At 40.2% G+C, this 26,076-nt stretch overlaps 1 long non-coding RNA gene across 1 annotated transcript in view; it reads left to right on the forward strand.

Moving 5' to 3' along the window:
• Window positions 1–11,710: 11,710 nt before the first annotated feature.
• The window catches only part of LOC133088548 (uncharacterized), a 164,467-nt gene continuing 150,101 nt past the window's right edge, over window positions 11,711–26,076 (forward strand). The window contains exons 1-2 of the long non-coding RNA XR_009700525.1: window positions 11,711–11,769; window positions 12,162–12,315. This is a non-coding gene — a long non-coding RNA (uncharacterized LOC133088548). The remainder of the gene's footprint in view (window positions 11,770–12,161; window positions 12,316–26,076) is intronic.

The raw sequence follows: 26,076 nt of genomic DNA on the forward strand, positions 1-26,076 counted from the left end.
GTACTCCCCAGGCCTGAGAAATGAGGATCCCAAGACAAATGAAAAGAGAAATCTTCCCTTAGGGAAGGAAGTTTGAGCATGAATAGGGTGAAGTGGCTGATTCTTCTGCAGCAAAGCTAAAATAAAAATATTAGAAGAAAGAAAAAAGCAGAATTGAAGAGTACTATTCACTCCATCATTAGACATTTATAGGGCACCAACTGTGGGCTAGGCAATGGGAGAATCAACCTGTAGCAGTGTATGGGGTGATATCTCTCTTGTGCAAACCCAGAAAATTACAGCATCTGACCCACTGATCCCTAGCCAGCCTGCGATCCCTAGACCTTTAGAGGTCCAAGATGGTAGTGAGGATGGATCCATGGGTTATTTTAAATATTTAAACCTGAACTGATGGTATTTCAGAATGACAAAGTATGGAGTGAAGGGTGTGAATGACTGTTGCCAAACTTGCATGGGACCAGTCTCCTCTGGTCATACTGAAATATTTTCATTTCTCCAAGAAGTCACACTCTAACACACATTATATTTCTTCTACCTTGTCTCCTTTCTCTACTAGTTAATTCTATTAAGTTCTTTAAGACTTGATGTAAGTGGTGTGTTATCAGGCCCAGTCTAGGTTAAATTCCTCTTCTAGATTCCCATACCACCTTGTGCTTTTTGCTGTCAAAACCTTGATCACTTACACTGCATTGGTGTTCTGTTTCCATTGGTGTCCCCCACAAGACTGTGAGATCTTGCAGCACTGGAAGTATCTGTGATTCATCCCTGAAGCTCCAGCATTCAGCGTGGTGTACCACCTAACTCTGAGTCTCACCTCTTCTGTAAAATAAGGGGTGTGAAGGGATTGGGGGACCAGTTGGGAAGTAGCATAGTGTGGTGAAACAGATAGGAACAACATGGAATCAGACATATCTGGGACAATATCCCAGCTATGTTGCAAGTCCTCTTTGTCATATAACTTCCCTGAATCTCAATGACTCTTGTGGAAAAAGGGAATGATGATACCTGGCTCCTCAAGCCATTGTGGGAAGATGTGGATAAGTGTTCAAGTGCCTGTCACTTGATAGATGCTGAATAAATCATCTTCTGCCTCTCTACCTTATGTGATAATCCAGTTCTTTTATTTTCATATTTTGGGTTTATATCTCCACAGAGTCAATTTCAGACAATACTCTCTATGACTCCCCTCACATAGTTATTCAAATACTTCATCCCTTTTTCCCCTTTCCTCATTCATTCATTTAAAAAAATTATTCTATTTATTCATTCAGTATTTTTAGCTAAATAATTCGTTTGGAAAAATCCTACCTCCGCTCTCTCAGTGTTGGCTAAGTGATCCCAGACTAGTGGTCCTCAAACTTTTTGGTCGCAAGAACCCACTACACTCTTGAAAATCGTTGAGGAATGCAAACCACTTTTATTTATGTAGGATATATATATGAATATTAGAAATTAAAACTGTGAAATTATGAAGAATATTTATTAATTTATTTTTAAATAACAATAATAAATTCATTACATTTTTAATGGGAAATAAATATATTTTCCAAAATAAAAATAATTAGCAAAAAGTGTGGCATTGTTTTATATTTTTGCAACTCTCTTTAATGTCTCACTTAATAAAAGATAGCTGGATTCTCATAACTGCTCTGCAGTCAGAATCTGTGCAATATTTTGTTTTGTTGAAGTTATGAAGAAAATCCATATATGTAGTTGGGTGCAGGATTGATTTTAATAACCTTTTCAGATAATCATGGATAGTTTTCTTTGATACTACACCAAAACTTAACAAGTGTTAATTTCTTAAAGTATAGTTGCAATGTGAAATTTGAAACCATGTCAATGAGCTTTTCACATTTTACTACATTGAAATCCACTGGTCTAGTTTTTAAATGGATTGTTTTTCCCATGAATAATTTTGTAACATTATGTACTAGTCATATGGAAAATATCAGTTTTCTGAGTTATGTAGATTTTCAAAATGTTGACTCACTTCATTATACAAAATCAAAAAAATCACACTTCTTATTATCACCACCAAGCTCATCAGAAAACCTGTGAGTATTAGGATGCTGTCAAGCTCGTGATGGCAAACACAAGTGTTCCAAAATTTAAATTTCTGCTTGAAAGCTTGCATTTAATCATTGGCAACAAATTCCATGAGTTTTTTTCTTTGAAGTGGTAGGCTCTTTTCACACATTTTTGAGAAAGTCTGGTATATTCCCAAGTCTGAATAACCAGAGTTTGTCAGTCCCTCTTACAAGTAATAAAAATAATTTTTATTGCTTCATCAAGAAGACTTTTAAGTGAAACTGGCTTTTATTTTTATTCTTGCTTTTAAACTGTGAGTGTGTGGTATTAAAGAATACAACTACTAATACAGTTTAGTGCCACTGTCTTGACTCCTACTAAAGCCTGAGCAGTTTTACTTACTGTGGCTTTTGTACCATCAGTTAACACCGTGTCAGCACAATGAAAAAAGCAATTACTTCTTTCTATTATTATGAAAATAGTTTTTATTTCACAGACTCCGTGAAAGAACCTTGAGCATTCCCAAGGTCCATGGACCACATTTTGGGAGACATTGCTAATTGACAGAGCTAAGTTGAGTTCTTCTCAACTGTGGACTAGACATCAAGTGTAATTTGAAGGCAGTTCGCACTTTTCTTTGACAATGACCAGGCCTTCTTGTCCAGATGACATCTGCCTAGTATGTAACTGGTGACTACATTCAAGTAAACATGTAGAAAATGAGAGCAAGTGGGTGTGTGGGCTCAGAGGCAATTGCTTGTTTGGGGGATGATGGGAGAGTGCAGTTCTGGAAGGAGTTCAGTTCTATGAGTGTGTATTTCTGGTCTTCAAAAGATTACCACATACATGCTGTCATAAATTTATAATGTACCTGAGAAAGTTAACTATGTGGAGAAGGAACATGGGTTTTGCACTCAGCCAGGCTTGGGTTCTAATGCCAGCTCAGTTGTTACTGTCTATGTCCTCTCTTCCATGTTACCTTACCTTAATTGTCCCATCTGGAAAATGAAGTTACAGTGCTTAGAGTATTATGATGCTAGGCATTTAAAGAATGGGACATTGGGTGGATGCTCCCATGGGCCATGTATATCCCCTTTCAGGAATGGACTTACTTCCCCAGCTGCAGGGAGTTCTACTGATGATAGCCCTCAGTGTCAGTCTTTGGCGAAAGAAGAAAACTGCTTTGCTCAAAATCACTCCTCCTCTCAAGGGGCACCCTGCTTCCAATGACTGATCAATGGTCTGGCCAACTCATCCCAACCTGGTGTAGCTCTGAAAGGCCATCTCAACTCCAGAATTCTTCATGGGGTCAGTTGAGGACTTGTTAGGTGTATACCACAGCTCAGCCTCTCACTCTGCCCCACCCTGTGTCTTTTCCCTCCCCTTCAACTAATGTCAATCCAAAAGTACTCCTGAAGGAAATCTTGTATGCTAAGTTTCAATTAAGAGTCTGGTTTCTGGTAAACTCAACCTGAAGCAGATACTTTATTAATATTATAATTATTATGTATAACCCTCTACTCCTTGGGTGGGCCCTAGTAGCCAAGGGACCCTTCATATGCTGAGTACCCTGATGGTTGTAAGAAGAGGGTTTTGAGGTTGAAGACAGAGAGGACTGAACTAATCCACATAATTAGGAGGGTGTCAGTATAGTTTATGAGGAGGAAGAAATTGAATTGTAGTGAGAGAAGAGATAGGCTGGGGGAGAAGAGGACAAGAAGAACCTACTCTGGAAAAAGAGTAAAAAGAGGAGATTTGGGAGTTCAGACATGTCTGATGAGGATTTCTATATAGTAAGGATTCTGGAACCACCATGCTTGGGTACCAGTCCCATCTCTACCACTTATTTTTTCTATGACTGAGCAAGTTACTTTACATCTTATGTCTCATTTTCCTCATCCATAAAATGAGAATAGTAAGAGTATCTCCATCAAAGTGTTGTTCTGAAGATTAAATGAGTTCATTAAAAATAAGATAAAAATATGTTTTTTTCTCATCTATTTGCCACTATCCAATAAGGGGTCAAAGAAGCATACACAAGTTATAGCAATAATGTTTTATGATGTGGATGTACATGACTTGAGTAGTTTCTTAGAAGACAGAGTTCCTAAGACCACGTGGGAGAAAGACTGAGGTCTCTGTGGAAGAAGTGACATTTGAGAGATTATAGAATAAGTTCAGGGAAGACGACAGGTATGGAAAGACAGAGGATGGATGGCCCTTGAGAAGGCTTGGAGGTGTGAGAAGTCTGGGGACTGTGAGGATTTCTAAGGTTATTGATTTGCTCTGACTGAAAGCTACAAGCTGTGGGAGGGAGTGGGTGGTCAGAGATGACATGGAGGAGTGGGCAGAAACCAACCAGCTCTGTTGGATCCTGTGTGTCAGCTGGGATCTCATCCTGTGGGTGCTAAGGAATAGAGAGTGACAAGACCAGACTCACAGTCTGCTACCTTTGAAGAAATGAATTAAAAGTGTGGAGTCAGGAGGCTGAGAAAGACATTCTCAATCTTGCTCTTTCTTCTCATTAGGTGATTAATAATAAGGCTTATTGAATTACTATTCACAAAGTTATTTTGGAGTTCTTATTCACACGGTTAATTATACTTTAATGTTAAACTGTCAATTGCAGCAATCTTTTAGGAGGGCCATTTGGCAAAATCTGTCCATTTAGAAAAGTACCTACACTTTGATCTATACATTCGTCTTCTAGATATTTAACTCTATTTACACATTTACAGAAATATTTGAACAAGGATGTTCACTAAAGCATTGTTTGTAATGGCCAAAGACTGAACATAAACTTAGTATGTATAAGTATGGTAGTAATTAAATTAATGATGGTAATTTAATGGGATACTATGCAATCATGAGAAAGAATGAAGCAGAAAGGAATATGTGTAGACATGGGACAGTCTCCATCTTCTACTTATAAGAGGCAAAAAAAAGATCAAACACAGCACATAGTGTCCCTTCATTTGAATAAGCACATGTTATACATAGAAGGTTTTTGGCAGAATACTCAGACACTGGTAACAGTGATTGCCTTTGGAGAAGGGAATATAGGCTCACTGATGGTCTAGAGTAGAAGGATGTTATGGAATGAATGCTTGTATCCCCCCAAGTTCATATTTTGACGTCCTAACCCCCAGTGTGGCTATATTTGGAGATGGGACCTCTAAGGAAAAGATTAAGGTTAAATGAAGTCATAAGGTTAGGGTCCTGATTCAATAGGATTGGTGTCCTTACAGGAAGACACATCAGAGAGCTCACTGTCTCTCTACCCAGGCACATGGAAAGGCCGTGTGAGGACACAGTGAGAAGGAGGCCATCTACAAGCCAGAAGACAGCTCTCACCAGGAACCAAATTTGCCAGCACCTTGATTTTGGGTTTCCCAGTCTCCAAATCTGTGAGAAAATACATATCCGTTATTTAAGCTACCCAATCCCATGGTATTTTGTTATGGCAGTCCAAGCAGACCAATAGAAAGGGAGACAATTTTTTTTTTTTTTAATTTATTTATTTTTATTTATTTTATTTTGGGCTGTGTTGGGTCTTCGTTTCTGTTCGAGGGCTTTCTCCAGTTGCGGCGAGCGGGGGCCACTCTTCATCGCGGTGCGCGGGCCTCTCACCATCGCGGCCTCTCCCGTTGTGGAGCACAGGCTCCAGACGCGCAGGCTCAGTAGTTGTGGCTCACGGGCTTAGTCGCTCCGCGGCATGTGGGATCTTCCCAGACCAGGGCTCGAACCCGTGTCCCCTGCATTGGCAAGCAGATTCCCAACCACTGCGCCACCAGGGAAGCCCGGGAGACAATTATATAGTTTTTTCTTTACATTATAGATAGCTTGGTAAAATTATTTGTGCCGCAAGCCTAAGAAAGGGCCACTAAATTAAGAAAGTGGGAAACACCTGCCTCTCCCTTTATAAGAACCTCAAATGTCCCAGCTCTCTCTCTTCAAGGCTCTTTCCTTTCCCTGGCAGTGGGCTGGAGGGCATGGCCCACCCCATCATGCCCACCAAGAGGCCATCAACATTTACTGCTATTGTAGACATCTCTGATGCCTGGAAGACTCAGCAGCACATGCAGCTGTTCCTTCAGAATCTGATCCGAGGCATCAGTGTTATTCAGTTTGCCTTTATCTTTTAGGTTGACCTGACTGGTACAAGAGCAGCAGCAAAGCACAGTAGAGGGTGTGTGGGTTTCAGAGTTAGACAGGCTTATGTCTGAGAAAGTAGCTCTGCACCTTATTGGTGGTCTTGCCGCAGCCATCTACAAAACTTCTCTGAGCCTGTTTCTTCATTTGCAAAAAGGGGACAAAAATCAACAGCATACAGAGAGACCCATTAAGAAGATTAGCAATAAAACATAGAGTGTGCTTGGCACATAACAGGCACCAGTAAGTGGCTGCTATTATTACAAATGGCAGTGTTATTTTTCCTATCTCTTTTGTTCTTGAAAGTGACTTTGCCAACCCAACAAATACCAGTGGCCACTCTCTCCCTGATTAGTGGGGCTGCTCCTTCTGTATCAGGACCATAGCTTATTACTCTTTCTGTTTTGTTATGGCCTCTAATTTGGAGGAGCTTGAGGTATGTTCTCTCTGGGTTGGTTGGAGGATATTTGCATGGCAGTGCCAGTGCCCATAGATAACCATATATATTCCTTCCTGCTGACCTTAACCACCAGAAATTGTAATCCTCTTTTAACTTGTAGTTATTTTCTTGTCAACCTACAGTTTGAGGGCAATCTTTGAATGAACTATTTTTGTTTAATATTTTAATACTCGCCAGCTGGGGGAAGCACATTCCACAATTTTTTACCTGTCTTTCAGGTGGACCTTTTAATGAAATGAGAACATTGGCTATGAGGTCAAACATTCCTGTATTTATTTTGCTTTTATCCCTGATAGTTGGGTGAACTTGGGCAAGTTACTCAGCTTTGGTTATGTCATCTGTCCAAAAGAGATAATTCCTATCTCACAGAATGGTTGAGAGAATGTGATGAATTATTAAATGTCAAGTTACTACAACAATGCCTAGTATGTATTAGATACCTAATGAATAGTAGTTCTCCTTTTATCTCCTTGTAAATAAGAAAACTATTGGCCTTCAGAGGTGTGTTCAGAGCACGAGAAGTCGACATGGGGACTGAAGTAGACCTCCTGGACCTCCCAGTTAAGATTAAATTGGGTGCAGATTCTTAAATGCATCCGATTCAGTCGACAGATTAGAGAGCCACCGCAAAATTTAGATGATAAACAGTAGGCTTTGGGAGTCACTTTTGTTAATTGCTTTTAACAATTTTACAAGGGTATTCGTTATAAAATTCTAAACACTAATCTCATGCATTTCTTTAATATTATCCATTCACTCTGCTTCTTCTAATGATTTAGCGATATTTTTATTTTGTATTGACATATATTTTGTAAGCTCTCTGAAATTCTTTGTGGAAAGAGTAGGGGTGCAGAGCACATAAACAAAACAATGAAGTGAAGTACAATAAATAAAACAGCCGAAGAAAGGATTTATCCAGGACAACTTTCTGTCTCAATGTGTGCTTTGTGTCTTAATTATGCTGAAAGCCTTGAGAGAAACATAACATTTTAATGACCAAACACTACTCGAACTTTCTCATTTTTTTTTTTTTTTCTATCCACAAGAAAATATCTAAGGGACAAAACTTTCTGATATGGAACAAATTCTTATTTTTCTCTGGCACATCATTTATGGGCTTGTAAAAGACAGAGGAAGAAAGACTTTGCTGAGGGTCATCGGAGCGTTTAGTGCTTGCAATGCACCTGGCATTCCTGGATCTGTCTCCTACTGGGGCACAGAGCTGTGTGGAGGGCTGGACCTTTTCAATCACACACTGGCTTTGTCTATAGCATTAACCCTATGAGCCTTCTCTACTCTTTTCATAACATTTGGCACGTATGTCCTTCTCCAACTCTGGGCTGATAGGACAAACTAAGAGAATCAGTTGACAAAATCTCTATCAGAAGCAACTGGGCTCGTCTTATCCAGAGCCAATAACGCACAACACACAAGATGGCTGGACTCCAAGGTCGCTGCACATTGACAGAGGGGAGGGGAATTATCAGTGGAGAAATACAATCAAGCACCATGTGGACGGGTGACAAGAAGTCCTCTGGCCAGAGAAACAGATTACATACCAGCACTGCCTTGGCTCACTGCCCTGAAGAAATACATAGCAATCCACACTCGGGGAAAATTCCATGAAATAGCAGAGCAGGAACATCTTGAAGCCAATGGCAACACATTCCAAGAAAAACATCCAATGAACCAAACCCCAAACAACACAGACCTCACAAACGTAAATAAAAATTAACTGAAAAAGGAAACCTTCAGAGTCTTGGGAAGGAACACAACAGATTAAGTGACCACAAAACACTAAAACACCAACTAGTTATTTACCCACTGCTTTGTGGTAAATACAAGGCCTGTAGTCTCCAGGAGGTTATTTCTGGGCGCCAATGACTTAGCACATAGGCCAGCAAAGAGCATGGACTTTATTTTCCTCCCCAGGGCAAGTGGCATTTATCATGGGCCTGAGAACCAGAAGGAAGTTCCTTTGGACTCTTAGTGTTATAGCTATAAGGATGAGAGAGGATCAGAGGGTGGGAAAAACACTGGGCTTAGAGTCAGGAGCCCTGGGTTTCCATAGCCTGCCACTTACTAACTCTACTGTCTCGGGCAGTCTACTTAACTACACTGAGTTGATCAGTTTCCTCATGTGGAGAAATGAGTGGATACTAAAAATTATCATTTCTCCTTCACAAGGTTGATCTGAATAGTAAACGAGAAAATGGCTGTAAAGAGCACTTCATAAGAGGCAAAGTATAATACAACAGCCAGTCATGGTTGTTTGTTTCTATTGCTGTTACTACTTCATTTATCTGGGATCATAGGAGAATTAGCATCCACCTACCTGAGAGCTGAGGTGTGCCTCTCTGAGCATCTATTTCAACTAATTTGGCTAAAGTCTGTAACTGACACCAAAAGGTTATAGACTAAAGTTTCAACTTTCCTTGATGACTTAGAATCAAAGTTATAAAAACCTACTATTGTTCTAAGTAGCAGTAGAGTCAGTTCCATTTGTGGGTTTGTTTTGATTTTCTCTCCTTGTGGGAGGTGAAGCATAGCCTCAACCACAGAACCGTCTGAATAAGCTTCTCCTCCCTCTCATCTGCTTGTCTATTTCTAATTCGGTCAAAACCAGATAACCTACTGAGTGCTGACTATGAATAAGCCAGTCTCTATTTAGACTCTCAGTCATAAAATATTGTAGTATTGGTGCAGGGGATTTGAGAGCATCATGGTAGAGCTCAGAGATCTTTTTTGGCCTGAGATAAGAGAATGAAAGGTGTTAGAAAAGCTGACCTCAGAGTGGACATGTGGTGCCTGAGGTTGGAATACTTTAGGTATCTTTGGTCTGCTCACATCTCTCTCCTGTTTTAATATAGGTGGGTGCAAGTGTGCTCATCATCATTTTGCAGTCAGTGGAGAACGAAGCCTGAGTCAGAAGGATTAGCCTTAGGGACATGGAAGTGTCTTGAGGACCTGTGGGGCATTTCCATTTGTGGATCCACATATAATATCTTACAATGTTTTGACTAAATTAAACTCTCTATTTAGACTCAGAATGATTCAGCTCCACAAAATAAGTTATTGGATTTATTTCTTCTCTGGATTAATTTTACCCAAATAAACTATTGTTTTAGCACAATAGCTTCTCACCATGGTGGAATCATGAGAGAATCACAGGATATTCGTGCTAGAAGAAACCTTCCTGGTGATATAGACCAGTGGTTCCCGGATGCTACCCTAAAGGTTCTTGTTGTTCCTGACAAATTTTCACCAGTCTGTGGAAAAATGACAGAAAAATGAAGACAATGAGATAACTCAGCAATTTTTTATAAAGTTAATTCATTCCATTTAAAGAAATGCCTTGTATCCTGAAATTCTGCTCTTCCTTCTTTTCTGATGTTCTCTACCCTTTTATTTGAAATGATTGTAATGGTAAGTGGCAATTCTCTGAAAAGGATCTATTTATCAAATCAAAAACTTGACCATTCTATGTTAGGCTTCTGGTTTGTGATGTTTGTTTGCTTGTTTCTTTGTTTGATCCATAAATTTCAAAAGTTTGAGAACTACAGAGTTAGAACATAAGAACTTCAGCCAGCTCCTTCATTTTCAGGTGGGAGAACAGAGACCCTGAGGAGATTGCAAAAGTTCACACAGCTGGGAAGTTGGGAAGCCAAGACCAAAGACTGGCCTTGCTATTCTTTCTGCTCCACAGCTCTGCCGTTTAATAGGTAGGATGTTAGTGTTATTACCAGTTCTGTGGAATGAGGAACATGAGAGAGGAAGGGATTGGAGAAAAGGGAACCTCTATTTCTCAAGCACACTGGTGTGTCAGACATAGTGTGAATGCTTCATGTATGTTATTTTGTTTATTCTTTTAGACAACAACTCTAAAAGGAAGGTTAAAATTGAATGCACATTATAACTGGAGAAAACTAAGTTCAGAGATGTGAAATGACTTGATGACTCAGAATCCATCGAACCACATTACCACCTAGTTACAAGTCATTCAACAAACATCTATGGAGTGTCTTCCCTGTACAAGATAAGTCTAATGCTAAGTAATTGAAATATTTTAGCAAATTATAAGGTGATAATCAAGTATTCAGTAATTGTTTACTATTCCTCTCAAAGAGTGCTATGAAGCTGGTTATCATCGTCTCTATTTTACAGATGAGGAACGTAAGCTAAGAGAGTTTGTTGCTTGCCCAAAGCTATATATTTGCCATGTTGCCAAGCTGAGGTTGGTTTTCTGACTTCTAATCCTGTCTTCCTTGCTCTATCTTTATGTTAGGGGTATCTTTTTCTAGAGAAGAAACATGATGCACCAGCAAAACTTTAGTCTGCAAAGGATCATGAGCCCACAGGCTGTAATTGTTGCTTTGAAAAGGCAGAAGCAAACGAAGAGTTGATGGAGATACCAGGCATGAAAGGGTTGTAAGTTCTGAGCTTTCCAGTAATAAGCCATTCTCCTCCAGATGATTTTAATAATCTCCAGCACATGGGTTCTAACCCCTTGATGCTGTACAATATGTGTAACCAAATAAAAGATCTCTCCAGATTCAGAGATTTACTGTTTGTGATGGGAAAAGGCCAACCAGATGACATCATTTATACTCCAGATAGAAGCTGCTGCCAAGGCTGGTGATGTTAAGCTGGAGAAATTGATCCTCAACATTATTCTATGAAGGAAAAAAGAAAAAGGTCTTGGCCTAGGTAGTATCCTTTTTAAAAATATATGTGAATATGAAGACGAGTTTAATAAACTTCTATTTTATCTAGAATTGCTTATGTCCAGTGTGTGGGTTTTTAGGCACACAATCACTTCCATATAATTAAAGTTACCAGGTTAGGGGCTAAGAGTTACCATTTTGCTGTTGTTGCTGTTGAATGCATAATTGGTGGGGGATTGACCTGAGGCCTCTCTGCTCCAGCAGAGCACACAAGGTATCAGGGCTGTGTTCACTTGTTCAAAAGCAAAGGTACCCAATTTGTAAGTGGAGTATAATAGACTCTGCTCCCATTCTTCAACTTCTTCATTTCTAACACAATCATTTTTTTTTTTTTTTTCAGGTATCAGTATCCTCCACTGCCACGAGATACAGGGAAAGTTGACACCATTCCCAGTTTCAAAGGTAGATCTTGATTAATCTAAACCAATAAACACATGACATTCCCCCATAACCAGTGATCCAGGAGTAATTTGTGGGTATAATCAGACAAAGGAAGGGACTTAGGTTCCACTTGAGGAAAAGGATTTTCCCTCTCTCTCCTGATAGATGATAACAAATACGTATAGAGCCCCGATCGCTATTGGCATCCGTTTTACAATTTCAAGGGGACAGGGACCAGGTTTAGAATGAGGCCAATGTTGGGGATGGCTGATTGGAGAGATTAAAAAAAAAATTGCTCAATTCTATCACTGAGCCTCTGATTGTACTATGTATGCTCTCCCTATCCTTAGACTTTTATGTAAATATTGCATTTCCTTATTATTTAAGCCAGTTTGCATTTCTGTTGCTTGCAGCTGAAAGCATATTGATTGGAAGAGGTGACAAAATTTGCTTCCTGAGGCCCCATCAATTTTTTGAACCATACCCTCATGGTGTTTTTGAAGACAGAGAGTCTTGAATCTATTTTGAATGGCTTTATGGGTCCAGCTGCCACCACATGCAGATTTGGTAATTCTAAAACAAGAATTACTCAAAATAGTCCCTGGCTTCTTATTCTTGCCCCTTCCAGCCTCATCCCTAGCCTTGCTTGCCAGCCACTCTACCATCTTTCAGTTATTCTAACGTGTGTCCTTTCTCTCACCTCTAGCCTTGCTCATGCTTTTTCCCCTGACTCTAACAATCTCCTTGACGACCTCCTTCCCCAGACTTCCCCTCCATCGAGTCTTGACTTAGGCATCATTTCCCCTGGGAAGCCTTCTCTTCATTGGTCTTCTAGTACTTCTCTAACACCCTATTCTTCCCCTATCAGAGTACTTTCCACTCTATATGGAAATGACCCATCGTCTCTGTTGGACTGTGTATCCAATGAGGACAGGAAACATCTGTTCTGTTTACAGTTTTGTCCCCAGGGCTTACCACATAGTTGGTACTACATAAAATATTTGTTGAAAGAATGATGAATTAATTACTTAAAGCTATTCAAACCTGCCGCATTGCCTAGTGCCCAAGTGCCTTAATATGGCTTTCAATGATCTGGCCCTGACTTCCTGTCCAGACTCCTCTTCTGTTACTTACTAGAAATTTCTTATTTAAAGTGCACTGAATCACACATCCTCAGCTGTCTCATGTCTCACTGCCCATGATGTGCATCTTGCCACTTCCTGCAACTACCCATTGTTTTGTAGCGCTGCTTCCTTATGTGGGGAGAGTGCTATGAAATAGTAAAATGAGTTAAAAAAAATAAAAACAAACAAAAAAACACTCCACCAAAAAAAAAAACCAAAAAACAAAACCTGGGTTCGAATTCCGCTCATTCCCTTCAGTGACACTGGGCAGCGTACTTGATCTCTCACTCATAATGTGGGGGTATAATTGTACCCAATAAGGCTGTTATGAGGGTAAATGTTTAAGAAGTCACCTGGCACAATACTCTTTGCATCAAGTTCTTGGAATAACTCTGCTGAATCATCGTTGAACTCTGACTTCTGGCTTCAGAATCAACCAGCAATTTGATTCTAAACTATGTCTTTGAAAAAGTAAAATCAAAGAATAAAAATTGACCATGAATTTGGACTTCAGGAAAAGAAAATGTTTGGGAAAGAACAAAGTGGCCTTGTAGGGCCTTTATTATTCTCTACTTTAAAGTCTGGAGAGTTTTGGGTTAGCGGGAATACTGTTTAGGGTTAGTGGGAATACTATTTGGGAAATTAATTTGGTTTGGCTAAAGTGATCACTTCATTATGGCTGAACCTGCAATTTCCAGGAAGTTTCAGAGTTTCCACAGTTTCAATAACAATTGCAGAGCCCGCAGGACAATCCTTCAAGGCCCAAAGAGAGCACTATGGCAGGTGTTTAGTGGTACTTTTCAGATGCTGTTGGGCAAGAGCTGAAGTGCTAGGGAGAAGCCCATTCAAAGCTTTACAACTAGGAGGGAACCATGCTCTCTGGGTTCATAAAATGAGCTGGAGTGACTGTCCTTGCAATTTCTTCTTCCCATCTTACTGGGTTCTATTTCTTGAACAGGCTCCTGGTTTCTGATCCCTGGCTTCAGCTCTGTGGTTTCTGTGTTTTGGGGCACTTTACCTTTTCAGCAACCAACTTTTCCTAGACAAATTTTTAGAGGAGCAGAGGAGGAAACAAGATAGCTTCTAGAAAGGGTTACAGAAATTAGATGCTGCATCTAAACAGGCTTTCTCTTCACTTAAATGTCTTCACTATTGAGTGATAGAGAAAATGTGTGCTTTGGAACCAGTAAGCCAGTTTTGAATTTTGGGCATGCTATTTAACCCCTTTGAGCCTCAGATTTCTCATCTATAAAGGGGAGATAGTATCTGCCTTGTACAGTTCTTATGGTAATGAAATGAGACCATGGATGCAAAACATCCAGCAAAATGAAAAGTGCTTAGTAGGTGTTTAACAAAGGTGACATTATTGCTAATCTTTTATTATTACTGGAAAGTACGTATTCCCTATAAATTTATTTCAGTCACTTCAGAGTGGGGTGGGAGGGGCAGTTCTCTTTTAACCTGATTTACAAGCCACAGGAGAAGAGATATAATCCAGAAAGTATCAGAATCATATTCACTTTACATTTGAACCTCTCTGAGAGCTTTATCCATTGGGAGGGTGGGCCAACACAACATCTTAGAATATCAAGATCTAGATCCACATTCCTCATTGTGGATGGGATGGAATGAAGGGTGGGGTGAGTTCTCCATGGAGGGAAGATTAAGTGTGAGCTCTCATAGAGGTAAGAATTAAATGGGCAGAGAGAAGGAGAACTAAAGGTGGAAATGGGAGTTAGGATGTCCTGAGACTCAGTTTCCTCATTTGTAAAATAAAGAGGTGGATGACTATGGACTGCCAAGTTATTTACATTTTCTTCATGGGACCCAGGGAGAGGTGAGATAAAAGGAAGAATAGAGAAGGGAGAAACTGGGTACAATCACTGTCCTAAGAAGTAGGAATGGGCAGGATAAAGTTAGTGGTATTTTGTGTCTTTGGTCCATGGACTCCAGCTAATGCTTAGGGTCCCTTCCAGCATTTTTCCTTTTTTTTTTTTAAATTAAGGACTAACAAATTATGAAACTTCCAAGGAGAACGCACTCAGCTAAACATTTTCTGAACAGCTACAAACAGCTATTGTACTAAGTCCTAGGGATATGAAGATGATTAGAATGTGGTCCATGACTCCAATGACTCTTACAGTCTAGTGGGAGATACAGAGACCATGTACATCACTTCAGTATAACGTGATGGATGTGATGGGAGAACCCTGGGGGCTGTGGAAGTTCTGAGGAAGCAACTTGGTGGGAGGACATCCTCAAGGAGGTGATGCCTTTGCTGAGTCTTGAAGGATGAATAGGAGTCAGCCCTGTAAGGAGAAGTGAAGGACAGGGTCCCTGTTCAGAGTGACCTGAGAATGATCTCGGGCAGCAACATGGAAATCATTCCAAATCGTTGGCTTGGGATGGTTTATTTTGGACAGGCTCGATCACTGAGTACATATTTTTCCAGGATTTGTGAGGAGATGGATTTCCATGTGTGCTGTACTTCAGCGTGTCTCCTCAGGGTGTTTATTTACTGTGCTTTATTCCATAACCTAGCAGGGTGTCACAGCTGGAGGCAGCTGGTGGTAAATAAATAGCTTCCATTACCCAACCCCATCGCCATCCTCCTTCCTGTTTCAAAAACATGGTCTCAGCCTATGGGTTCCTTCACCCTCTAATCCACTGCAGTGTCAAAGCCTTGTAGAAGTGTTTCCTTTTAAAAATGAAATTGAGAGATAAAGCAAAGGACAATTTAGGGCACCAGGGAATTTAGACTCTAAGAAGATAGACTTTCTTAGTGAAACCTGATCAATCACATAGGCTTCTTGATAGGAAAACAAAGACATAAACAAACAAATCAAATTTCTCATATTGTGGTCTGCTGTGAAGATGATTTGGGGGCGATTAAATTAAACATGGTTTGGTCGAACTCTTCTATGTCTTTGCTTTCACATATTTTGTCCCATTCGGTGAATCTGTGCTAGGTTTTCCAAACTAATAATGAATGAATGCAGAGCAAATGGGAGGGATGGAGGAAGGAAACTAGCGGCATCTGATTTCTGCCTGGTAGAAGGTGGGTGTAGTAGAAATTCTGATACAGACTCACAATTAACATGATGCTTTTGTATCAAACACTGCAATGCAGAAAGGAAGGAGGGGGCTCTTCACTAGTCACCAGCCAAACACTCTCACCCCAGTTCTTTAATATATCAAACTCACAGGCTTTCAGTTAAATACAAGTTCAACCTAGGCTCTCCTCCTTGTGCTGTCTGGGAGTACAGGGTCTAGTGGTATACAGGAAGGAGAGAGGACAACTTAGATACTTAGTAGAGCAGAGGAAGGCAGGCATTATATTCCTGAGTTAGCAAAATCCAAGAAACCTCTAAAAAGTGAGGCTAAAAACATACATTTACAAGTGGACATGATATTTATCCATTGAGATATTTGACATTTATAAAGCAAAGTACTTGTCAAAGGGAGGAAAGCATTGAATACCTATAATTTTATTTCTTCATTTAATATGAGCATTACCAAGTGAATGGTAAAGTGGAATAAGGAATTCTTAGATCTTTGCCTTGATAACATCCCTAATAATATTCTTTTACTAGGCAGGCATTTTTCTTGAAGTTAAGCTTGATAAGTCTCCGTGAATAGCTCTTGGCAAGTAACAGATCAGGATAAGACCAAACTACTGCCATAAAAACAGTTTCTGTTAGACTCTGAAACACACAAGCAGTCAGCTACCAATGCTATTGGCACTTGAGCAATGAGAAGGAATCCAGGATAAAAAATGGAAGTCTTGTTGTAGAAATGGATTTCATCTTCAACAAGTTTGAATATGATCTCCCTTCTGAGCTTTTGCTGTTATCTTGATAAACTTGACATCAAATGAGTTCTCTAAGGAAAACAGAAGAGAGAACACATTAAGGAGAATCATGGTAAAGGAGGAATGTATGTTCTGCCTTTTGGGAGCGATTCTTTCTTCTTAACAAAAATCCCATAAATTGTTTTTGCTCATTTATTTGTTTGTTTTAGCTGCAGACAGTTTTTGGCACCTATGAAGCCTCAGTGTTATGGAGTACTGAACTTATTTCAAGGTGCTCTGAAAACTGAGACCAGAAAAGATTTGCCACAGAAATTTGGATGCATATCTGAAGACTTCCAAAAGGCAAATGGATAGTGTGTAGTGAACGTAAAAGCAAATTGCACAACTCACCTTCTCTAAAAATGTTCAATTACTGGCTTTCTCCAGGCAATTTTGAAACAAACTTATGAGAAGGGCCATGAAGCTTGAGCTCCAGCTGTATGGACAGAAAGATGCTATTTCATAATATTGAGAAAGTTGTTTTTTTTTAAAATATTTCTATATGTCATAATTAATTGCATTAATTACAGGCCATATTGAAGGCAAACAAAGACTGGATAATCAAGTAGTTAGGACCATTTTGAGGGTTTATTTGATTGTTTTTGTTTTATTTTTTTGGTGTCAACAAATGTTCATTTAACTTATGGAAGATGGTTATCTAGGGATCCTAAGCATAGGTAAGTGTGTTAAAAGCCAACAAAATAATTTTTATGTGACTTTACCTTTCTTCCTAAATTTACCAGCCCATAGTAGCATCATGCTATAGAGGTGCCCATATAATCTTTATCATTTGGCATTTTAAAATCTGTTGACTTACACATAGATGGCACAAAAGAGCATTTATTAAATGTTAGAGCTCTCCCCTGCCCGAGCTCTTTTTTCCTTTTCTGGCTGTGGAGATAGAGTAGATGAGGAATCTGTCAAGATGGATGGAGGGTGAGTTTAATGCATAACTTGAGATATGTTTTCTTCGTTCAGGCCAAAGGGATCAGACTTTATCTGCTTTGCAACTGTAAAAGCTTTGAGGTTGTAGAATGTCACATGACTCATAATCATAAAAGCTCATCTAGGCTTTTTCTTTCCTTTCAAGCTCTAATAGCATGAAGAGAATCCTCATAAATCCACCCAACAAAAGACCTGTATGCGGCAATCCATGGACTCCTTTGCTCCCATGTTCCTCTTCTGGCTACAGCTGAGTGGCTTCACTACCATCTTGCATGTTTAACCTGGCCTTTCCATTAGAAAAAAAGCCAGACACTCTGATCCTATTCCCTTGTCCATGAAGTGGGAATAATCATTCCTACCTTTGGGGAGAAGAGGTCTTGTGAGAATTAAATCAGATAATAAAGTAGTGTATCCAGTTCCTGATATTGAGCAAGTTTTCAACATGGTCATTCGTGCCTTCTCTATCTTTGTGAAGGTCAATACTCAATGTTGTCCATTTCAGGGGTGATTTGAAGTGCCCTAATTAAGCTTCAAGTTAGCCTACTTAATAGTTCTGCAATGACTGTATATTTCATTTCTAAAGACTTGGTCTTTTAATCTTATTCTGAAGAAAAACACCTTACCCTGCACTCAAGAAACTTTGGGTCCCTCTCTTTTTCCTGTCTTGACCTAGTTGGTGTTTTCCACCCAGCTCTTCAGAATGAGCCCCAAAGCTTCTATAGCTTTTCCTGTCCAGCCGTAGCTTCCCGCCAGCAATGAATTGCCATCTAGCCTCATTCACCAATGCCATTAGTGACCTCTTAGGTAACATAGTTGACAGTTGAGCTCTCCTTGAGATGTAAAGAAGATTGGTTCCAATCCTTACTTCCCTGCCTTTCTCAAGATGCCTCTAACTTTCAGGAGGCTTAGGTGATTGTGGCCATCTTTGACACTGTTTTTTCTCTTATGAATCACCTCACTATTTCCATCTACTTTCTCTGTTCTGCATCACGTTGCTCCTTTGCCTTGATTTCTGTACAAAATCAGCTCAAACAATTTGAATTTGTGGGACATTTATTGAAGATTAGCAGAGGGTTCTAAGAAGGAATTAATACTGCAGCAGTGAAAACAATTTCAAATTTAGCGTGAGGCTTGTAGTAGATTAGATCATTGTTTAGCAAATATCTACTTCCTACTACTACCCCCTCCTCCATCAGAGGAGTTTACCTCTCTACTCCATTGATAATAGGCTTGGTCATGTGACTTGCTTCAATCAACAGAATGTTATCAGAGGTAACAGGAGCAGAGGCTTGAAATATACTTGTGAGAAGGGATCTGGCCCTTGTAATTCTGCTATTGCCAAGAGAAAAATGTGCACCAGGTATCCCACTGGTCCCAGAAGAATGAAGGCCATGTGTCATAGACCTGAAACAAACACATGGCCTGGAGCCACACTCAGCCTAGACTTTCAGCTAGCTCACAGATGTGGGTTAATAATTACTTATTGTTGTTTTGTGTTTTGGAATCACTTGTTATGCAGCAATATCTAACTGACACAAGGTCTCATTGTTCTTGAATGTATTTTGGCAACCTTTGCCTTGGGGAGTTTCCACTGTTCTCTTCATTCTGTACAGCGGCCTAGTCTCATGCCATTTCACTAATTAATTTCTCTCCATTTCCCCTCCTTTTTACTAATTTTCTCTCTTTCCTGTACCCCCAAACTCCTATTAATTTTTGCTGTAGTGTACATTATTTCTCTCTTTTCATGCCTTAGCTTCTGCTTATGCATTCCCCAGAATGGTAGTTTCATTTCAAGCTGCTTTAAAAATTTTTAATAAACAAAGAAATATTCTCCATTGGAGGAATTCTTGCTCTACCTGTTAAAACAACATTTTTTTTTACCATCGATCATCTACTCCCACCTCCATTCCCCATCTCAGATCTCAGATCCACATGTGGTTGCTGCTTGGAGAATTTCAGCAATGATATCAGGTGGCAGGCCACGCTTGGGTGGTCTGGGCTTGCTTTTATCACAATATTTGCTTGGTATTCACACTGACCTGGGCATTAAAACTAGTCTAACCCACACTAAATAGCATGTGTCCTTGAAAAAAGATCGTGAAACCTCTTACTTTGTCCTTACCTTTGGCCTCATTCTCCTATCCATTCCAACATCTATCTAGCTCCAACATCTATCTATTTGGCCTTGTCTCTTACTCTTTTATTCTCTGCCACTGGTTTTTAACTGGTGTGTATTCACCTGATCTTTCCTATTCTAGGTCCTTTCTGTGTAACTGCCACTCCCTCCTCCCCTCAAGTTTAATGACAAAAGACCCCCATACACCAGGACAGTGCCTCAGTTTCCCTGACCAGAGGGCTCTGAGATATGGATAATCAGGGTTTCTCCATCCACTCAGGGCCTAATGGAGGGATGGGGAAATACCACCCACAATCCCAGCCAAGCTTGACACTGTTGTTTCTGTTTCTTGACAGTACTACATCTAGAATATCTTTCCTTCTGTGTTTTTGCCAACCTTCTGGCTGATTCTGTTCTTTCTAGAGCTGCTACCTTCTCCAACCTGGGCTCCTAAGATCAACCTCTGTCCTGTTCCTTTTGGTTCTTAGTGTTCCCCAGAACTGTGCTTCATCCGCTAGCCCTGTCTGTCCTCATGACTTGAATATTGGTCCCTTCTACAGGGTGCCCGCTGCTGTTTGTCCCATGTTCCCCCTAAAGCATGCCATTTCTTACAATCAGTGCCTCTCTGCTGTTGGCATATCAGGCAGTAGGACTGTAGGGGTGTGATTTGACATTCTCTTAGGAGTTCTTGTTGACACTCAGTATCCCAGTGCCTCCCGGATCAGGGTCAGGGTCACTAGATATCTGAAGCACTGAAAGGATTATGGTGTCCCTCCCTCATATGCAAATCAAAATAAAATCAAATAAAGCCATAAAACATAAAACTGATAGGCTAGCTGAAATTAAAATCAACTCCTCCCTCATTTTTGGATTAGAACATTCTGGATCAGTTTACCAGAGCAGAACTTTTCTTATATTGTTTCATTTAAAATTATTCATTCATTCATTCATGTATTTAAGTATTTATTAGGCAATGCTTCTTGAGGCATGGGTTCAGGTGGCTGCTATTAGAAAACCCAGTGCTGATCAAGTCTCTCTCAGTCTTGCTTACACTACTCCTCCCCCTTGCCCATGCTACCTGTGCTATCCATTTACACCTGCCTGCTACACATTTCCTCTTTCCATGCCCTCCAGAAGGATGAATGTTCTGCTCTGCTATCTAGAAAGGCCTTCCCCTCTTGGGGGGAGGAAAACCTAGTTAGTACTGTGACTATGAGTGGCTAATTAACTTATACTTTCTTGAATCTAGAGATCTCAGTTTTCTTTTTCCTCCCATCCACAACCAAATTCACCTGACACCTATATATTGCAACATTTCTGGCATTTGTAGGGGGAGGGGAGGTCTATGGAGAAGAGGTCTTCCTGGGGCCCCTGAGTAGTCAAGGATCAGTATGAGGCCAGCTTGGGTGGTGGGTCATGGAGGAGAGGGTGCCACAGTGGGACCTGTGCCTGCCAGAGGAGACAGGAGTACACACAACCTCTCACCTAGGCACAGGACTCTACAGTTTATAAGGCTTTCATGTCATTTTCTAAATCCATCCTTATCACAGCCGATTTGACACTATGCTAATACTATCCTCATTTTACAGATGAGGAATTAAATCCCAGAGAGCCTAAGTGATTCGCCAAGTTACCCAGATGGTCGAGAAAGCTTAACCAACTGGATGGTTTTGTCAAAGGCTGGTCCATATTTGAGATCCAGTTTGGCCCATTTCATAACACTGAAAAAAGAATGGTTTTCTCCTTGGATTGATTTAAGTTATTTGCACGTGTTTATATTTCTTCTCCATCTTCTTCCAAGATTTAAGCAAACACCCACATATACTCACCCATATCCCAACTGAATATGTGGAAATTGCATTTTTGAAAGATTTTTGAACTCCAAACCTCAAATGGTTTGTTTAGTTTTTGGTCAACAAACAAGAGCACTTATATTTCCTTCACTAAGTTTTTGGGCTGGTTTGCTTTTGCAGCGGAGTGAGTAATGTCTAGCAAGGCCTCTTCTGTTGAAACCCAAATACACTCACGTTGTGCACTTAGACCCAGCCAGAGGAAGCCGAGACCCAGGAAACCTGCCAGATGTTTACACTGCCTTTTCATGGAAAGCAAAGTTTTTTATTTTTGTTTGCTTATTTGTTGAGCTGTGGAAGGGAAGTTTGAAAAAGATCCATTCCAGGGCAATGGAGGGCAGAATGTTAAGAGGTGCTGATGAAATACATAGCTGATCTCTAGGTGGGTAATCGTCTTGCTATTTGATAGCTGGGGAAATCAAAGGTCCTTGGAGGACAGAGGGGACAGGACTTGTTCTGGATCTGTCATTTGGATAGCTCTGTGCTTGTTGGGCAAGTTACAGCCCTTAGGGAATATGGCTTTGCAACTAAGAACCAAGGCCCTGGAATTAGTTCTAGGCTTGAATCATAGTTCCACCTTAAGCAAGTTGCATCCTATATCTGGGCCTCAGTTTCCTCACCTGAAAATGGGGATCATATCTTACTCTTGGGGACTCTTTTATTTTATTTTTTTTTAGAAATTAATGATATAACCTAGTTAAAACATTTAGCACAGTACCTGGTACTTTCCTGAAGCTCCGTTCCTTCACGTATAGGTGTGATGTAGGACCCCTTCTGGCTCAGATGTTCTTGGGGTCCACGGCGGTACCAGGATTGCTCTGGGCTGCTTGCTTTCACAACCAGTCACCCCTTTCTTGGCCTCTTGATGTTTCTCAAGGCTTTCCTTGTTGCCATGACAACTCAGGCCCCGACTTGAGAAGAGCCTCTCTCCACGTGAACAAACACATTGGTTGTATGTATATATCTTGGACCAGGTGTTGTGACCTGTGTAATGAAGGAAGAATTTCCCCTGAGTCGCAAAATTAGCTGCTAGCATTCAGGCACTGGTGGTCAGAAAATGCAAGGGTGTATGTTCTCAGGATGTTTTCTGCCTTCTTTTGGTGATTGCTTGTGTTGACCCCTCACTGAAAATATCCTTTCCCAGCTTCACTTCATCCCATGATCCTACTGACAGACAGTGTGGAGCAGAAAAGAAAATGGTGCTTCATAGCCAGACACACCAGAATTCAGTCCTGTATCTGCTACTGTCTCACAGTGGAACCTCGGGAATGTACTTAACTATTTTGATCTCTTTGAGGCAGTATGCATGACGATTAGAGCATGGACCAGAGTGTCTAGTTTCAAATCCCAACTGCCAGTGGGCTCTGTGACTTTGAACATGTTACTGAGCTCGCTCAGTCTCAGAGTCCCCATACTTAGGATGGGGGTAACAATAGCACCTCTCCCATTGCTTGTTGCAAGGATTAAATAAGATGTATTAATAATGAATAAAGGTAACAATAAAATATATTAAATATATACATTTAATATGTATATATGTACATTAAATAGGCGATAAGTATATATATACATATATGTAGAGATATATTTATTTTTATCACTTATTTATTATATATACACTTATATAAATATATCCACAAATACACCACTTAGAACTGTGCTCAGTGCATAGTTAACGCTAAGTAAGAGTCTGCTATCACTATAATCATCATCATTAAATTCTTTTCCTATGAAATGGGTGATGATAAACCTACTTCATAGAGTTATCTTAAGACAAAGTATTTCCTTTTCTTCATTCTTGCTCCATCCAGCTCAACTTTCTTTTTCTTTCTTTCTTTCTTTCTTTCTTTCTTTCTTTCTTTCTTTCTTTCTTTCTTTCTTTCTTTCTTTCTTTCTTTCTTTCTTTCTTTCTTTCTTTCTTTCTTTCTTTCTTTCTTTCTTTCCTTTCCTTTCCCTTTCTTTCTTTCTTTCTTTCTTTCTTTCTTTCAACTGTAGGGTCTTTGAATTTTTTCAAAAAGTTACTGTCTCAAGACATAAATACAAAGCAGAAAACAATATAATTAGGACAATAGAGTGTGGCGGACAACAGTCTAGAGAAATATATTAAAAAATTTTAACCGGTTGAAAGCAAAGCTTGTTAATAACTGCTTTCACTACGAAGTGCCCCTTTCAAGAGTAAGAAAAAAATTAACTTAGATTTAACATCCTATGTACAATCTTTTAGACAGTTCTACTAAATGCTGAGGTGTGAAAAAACAACACAGGTGATATTTTTACACATAACAGTGTTTGCTGATGGAAAATTTGTTAGACAAGTCTGGTTTCATTTGTTGTTAACCATGATTTGATAAAATAGTTGGATTTCTGCATGCTTTTCTAGCTCACCTATCATTATTTTCTGATCCTTCCAGCTCACATCACTTATCTCTTTTTCTGTCTTTGTATCCCCAGCGTGTGATGTCTAATAAAAGTTAAATAAATGTTGTTTAACAACATAATTAGAACCATAGTTTAGTACTTTCTTTTAAAATTCAAGGTTCAGATCAAATCTACCTTTGCGCCTCTAGATTCTCCCAGGGCAAGTCTATCTCATCTTTCTCTATGTGCCTGGTTGGGGGTAAAAGCTATAAGGGGAACACAGTTTGCTCTTAATTGATAATCAGGATTGAAAACTGTCCACAAAAATCCTTTCTCCCTTTTAGCATACAGCTAGATGAGGTTTCCTAATCGCCCTTACATTAGGTGTGACCACATGTCAGAGTTCTCTCCCAGGGGCTGTGAGCACAGTGATGGCTCCGCCTGCAGGCCTGGCCCACATCAACTTCCCACATTTGCTTCTCCACGCTCATTCTCTCTTCCAGCCCACTGAGATGTCAACACCTAGGGTAACCTTGGAAGCCACAAAGTAAGTATTTCAAGCCTCCATCAGTATGGAGGAGAGTGACCCTGCCAACACACACTCAGGACTGTTAAGTGAGCAAGAAATACATTTTGATTGTGTTAAGCCACTGAAATTTTGTCTCTTTGTTACCACAGCCTAGCATAATACAATATTGGGTACATAAACAAATCAAATTTTTGGTCCAGAAAATTATGACCACAAGTTCGGTTGAGCTACCGAAGTGAAGGATAATGGAAACTAACATTCCTTTTGGGCTCACTGAGTACCAGAACTAATACTTGGCAAGTGGCAGGTGCATTGCACAATTCCTCCCACATAAGTTGTCTTGGAAGCCCACAATGCTAGGTACTATAATTCCTGTTTAACAGATGAGAGATCTGAAATAGAGAATGGTAATGGAAATTGCCCAAATAAGTGAGAGAACTGAGATTCAAGGCAAACCTGATGAAGTCCAAAGCTCTCTTGCCCACCCCATGCTGCCCCTGGGGAGATGTCCAGTCCATTGCTCTCCTCCATAGATGTTTCATGGGGGCAAAGAAAGCATCATATAAGTTGGTATGTGCCAGTCTTGTTTTCAGACACTTTGAATGGACATCTTATTTTTTTAACCACATAACTGAGGCTGTTTCATGAGAAGTCTCTACTCCTGCAGACTGGGGAATCATCCATCCCACACGGCTAAGTATTAGCACAAGTGACTCTGTCAAGAGCCTGGCATGTGGCCTGGTGCCAAGTCAGAGCAGCTGATCCCAGCTTTCATGGCCCTATTTATGTTTCATGGCCTTCCTGGTCTCTGTTATACCCCTCAAAGTGGCTGCTTTGTCTACATTCCTTGGTCATTCTGAATAAACAGAACACCCTAGCCCACTTATGCAACTTTCAAGAGAGGCTTCTAAACATAGAGATGTTTGTAAACCTTCTTTCCCCCACTTGCTTTAATGGAGTGCTGGGGTTTGGAAACCAGTCTTCCAGCTGGGTCATCTTGGGCACATCTCTGGGCTTTAGTATTTCCCTCTGCAAAAGAAGCTGGTCTAGAGCTGAGTTTTTAAAACTTTCTATCACCAAAGACATCATTTGGTATAATAATTGATCTCAAACACCCTGATAAAAAAAAACTAAGGGCCATGTCTTATCTTAGTGCCTAATACAATGCCTGGCACAAAACCAGTGTTTAGTAGATATTTGCTGATGGGATGAGAGTCTGCAAAACTTCCTTAAGCTTGGTAGTCATTCGTACTCTTCACCAACTGTTCAAGTGCCCACCTCTTTCAGACACATGGTGCCTGGGTCTGCCGAGTCCCCTCAAGGCTATTGCTAGGCCACCAGCCATGTTCTGGTCAGTGAACTCTGGGCAGAAAGTTAAACATTTTGTCTCCGGTGCAAGATCCTCAAGCGTTCCATAGCTGTCCACAGGAAGAAGGCAATGTTCTAGATGGGGCTGCCTAGTCAGCCTGGATCCTAGAGTGAGGACAGTGATGCAGAGCCTTAGCTGGCTCAGCAGACATGCAGTAGAAGCAGAGGCACATCTTTTTCTTTACTTT

Source organism: Eubalaena glacialis, chromosome 3, assembly GCF_028564815.1.
Source record: "Eubalaena glacialis isolate mEubGla1 chromosome 3, mEubGla1.1.hap2.+ XY, whole genome shotgun sequence".
Taxonomy (NCBI): Eukaryota; Metazoa; Chordata; class Mammalia; order Artiodactyla; family Balaenidae; genus Eubalaena; species Eubalaena glacialis.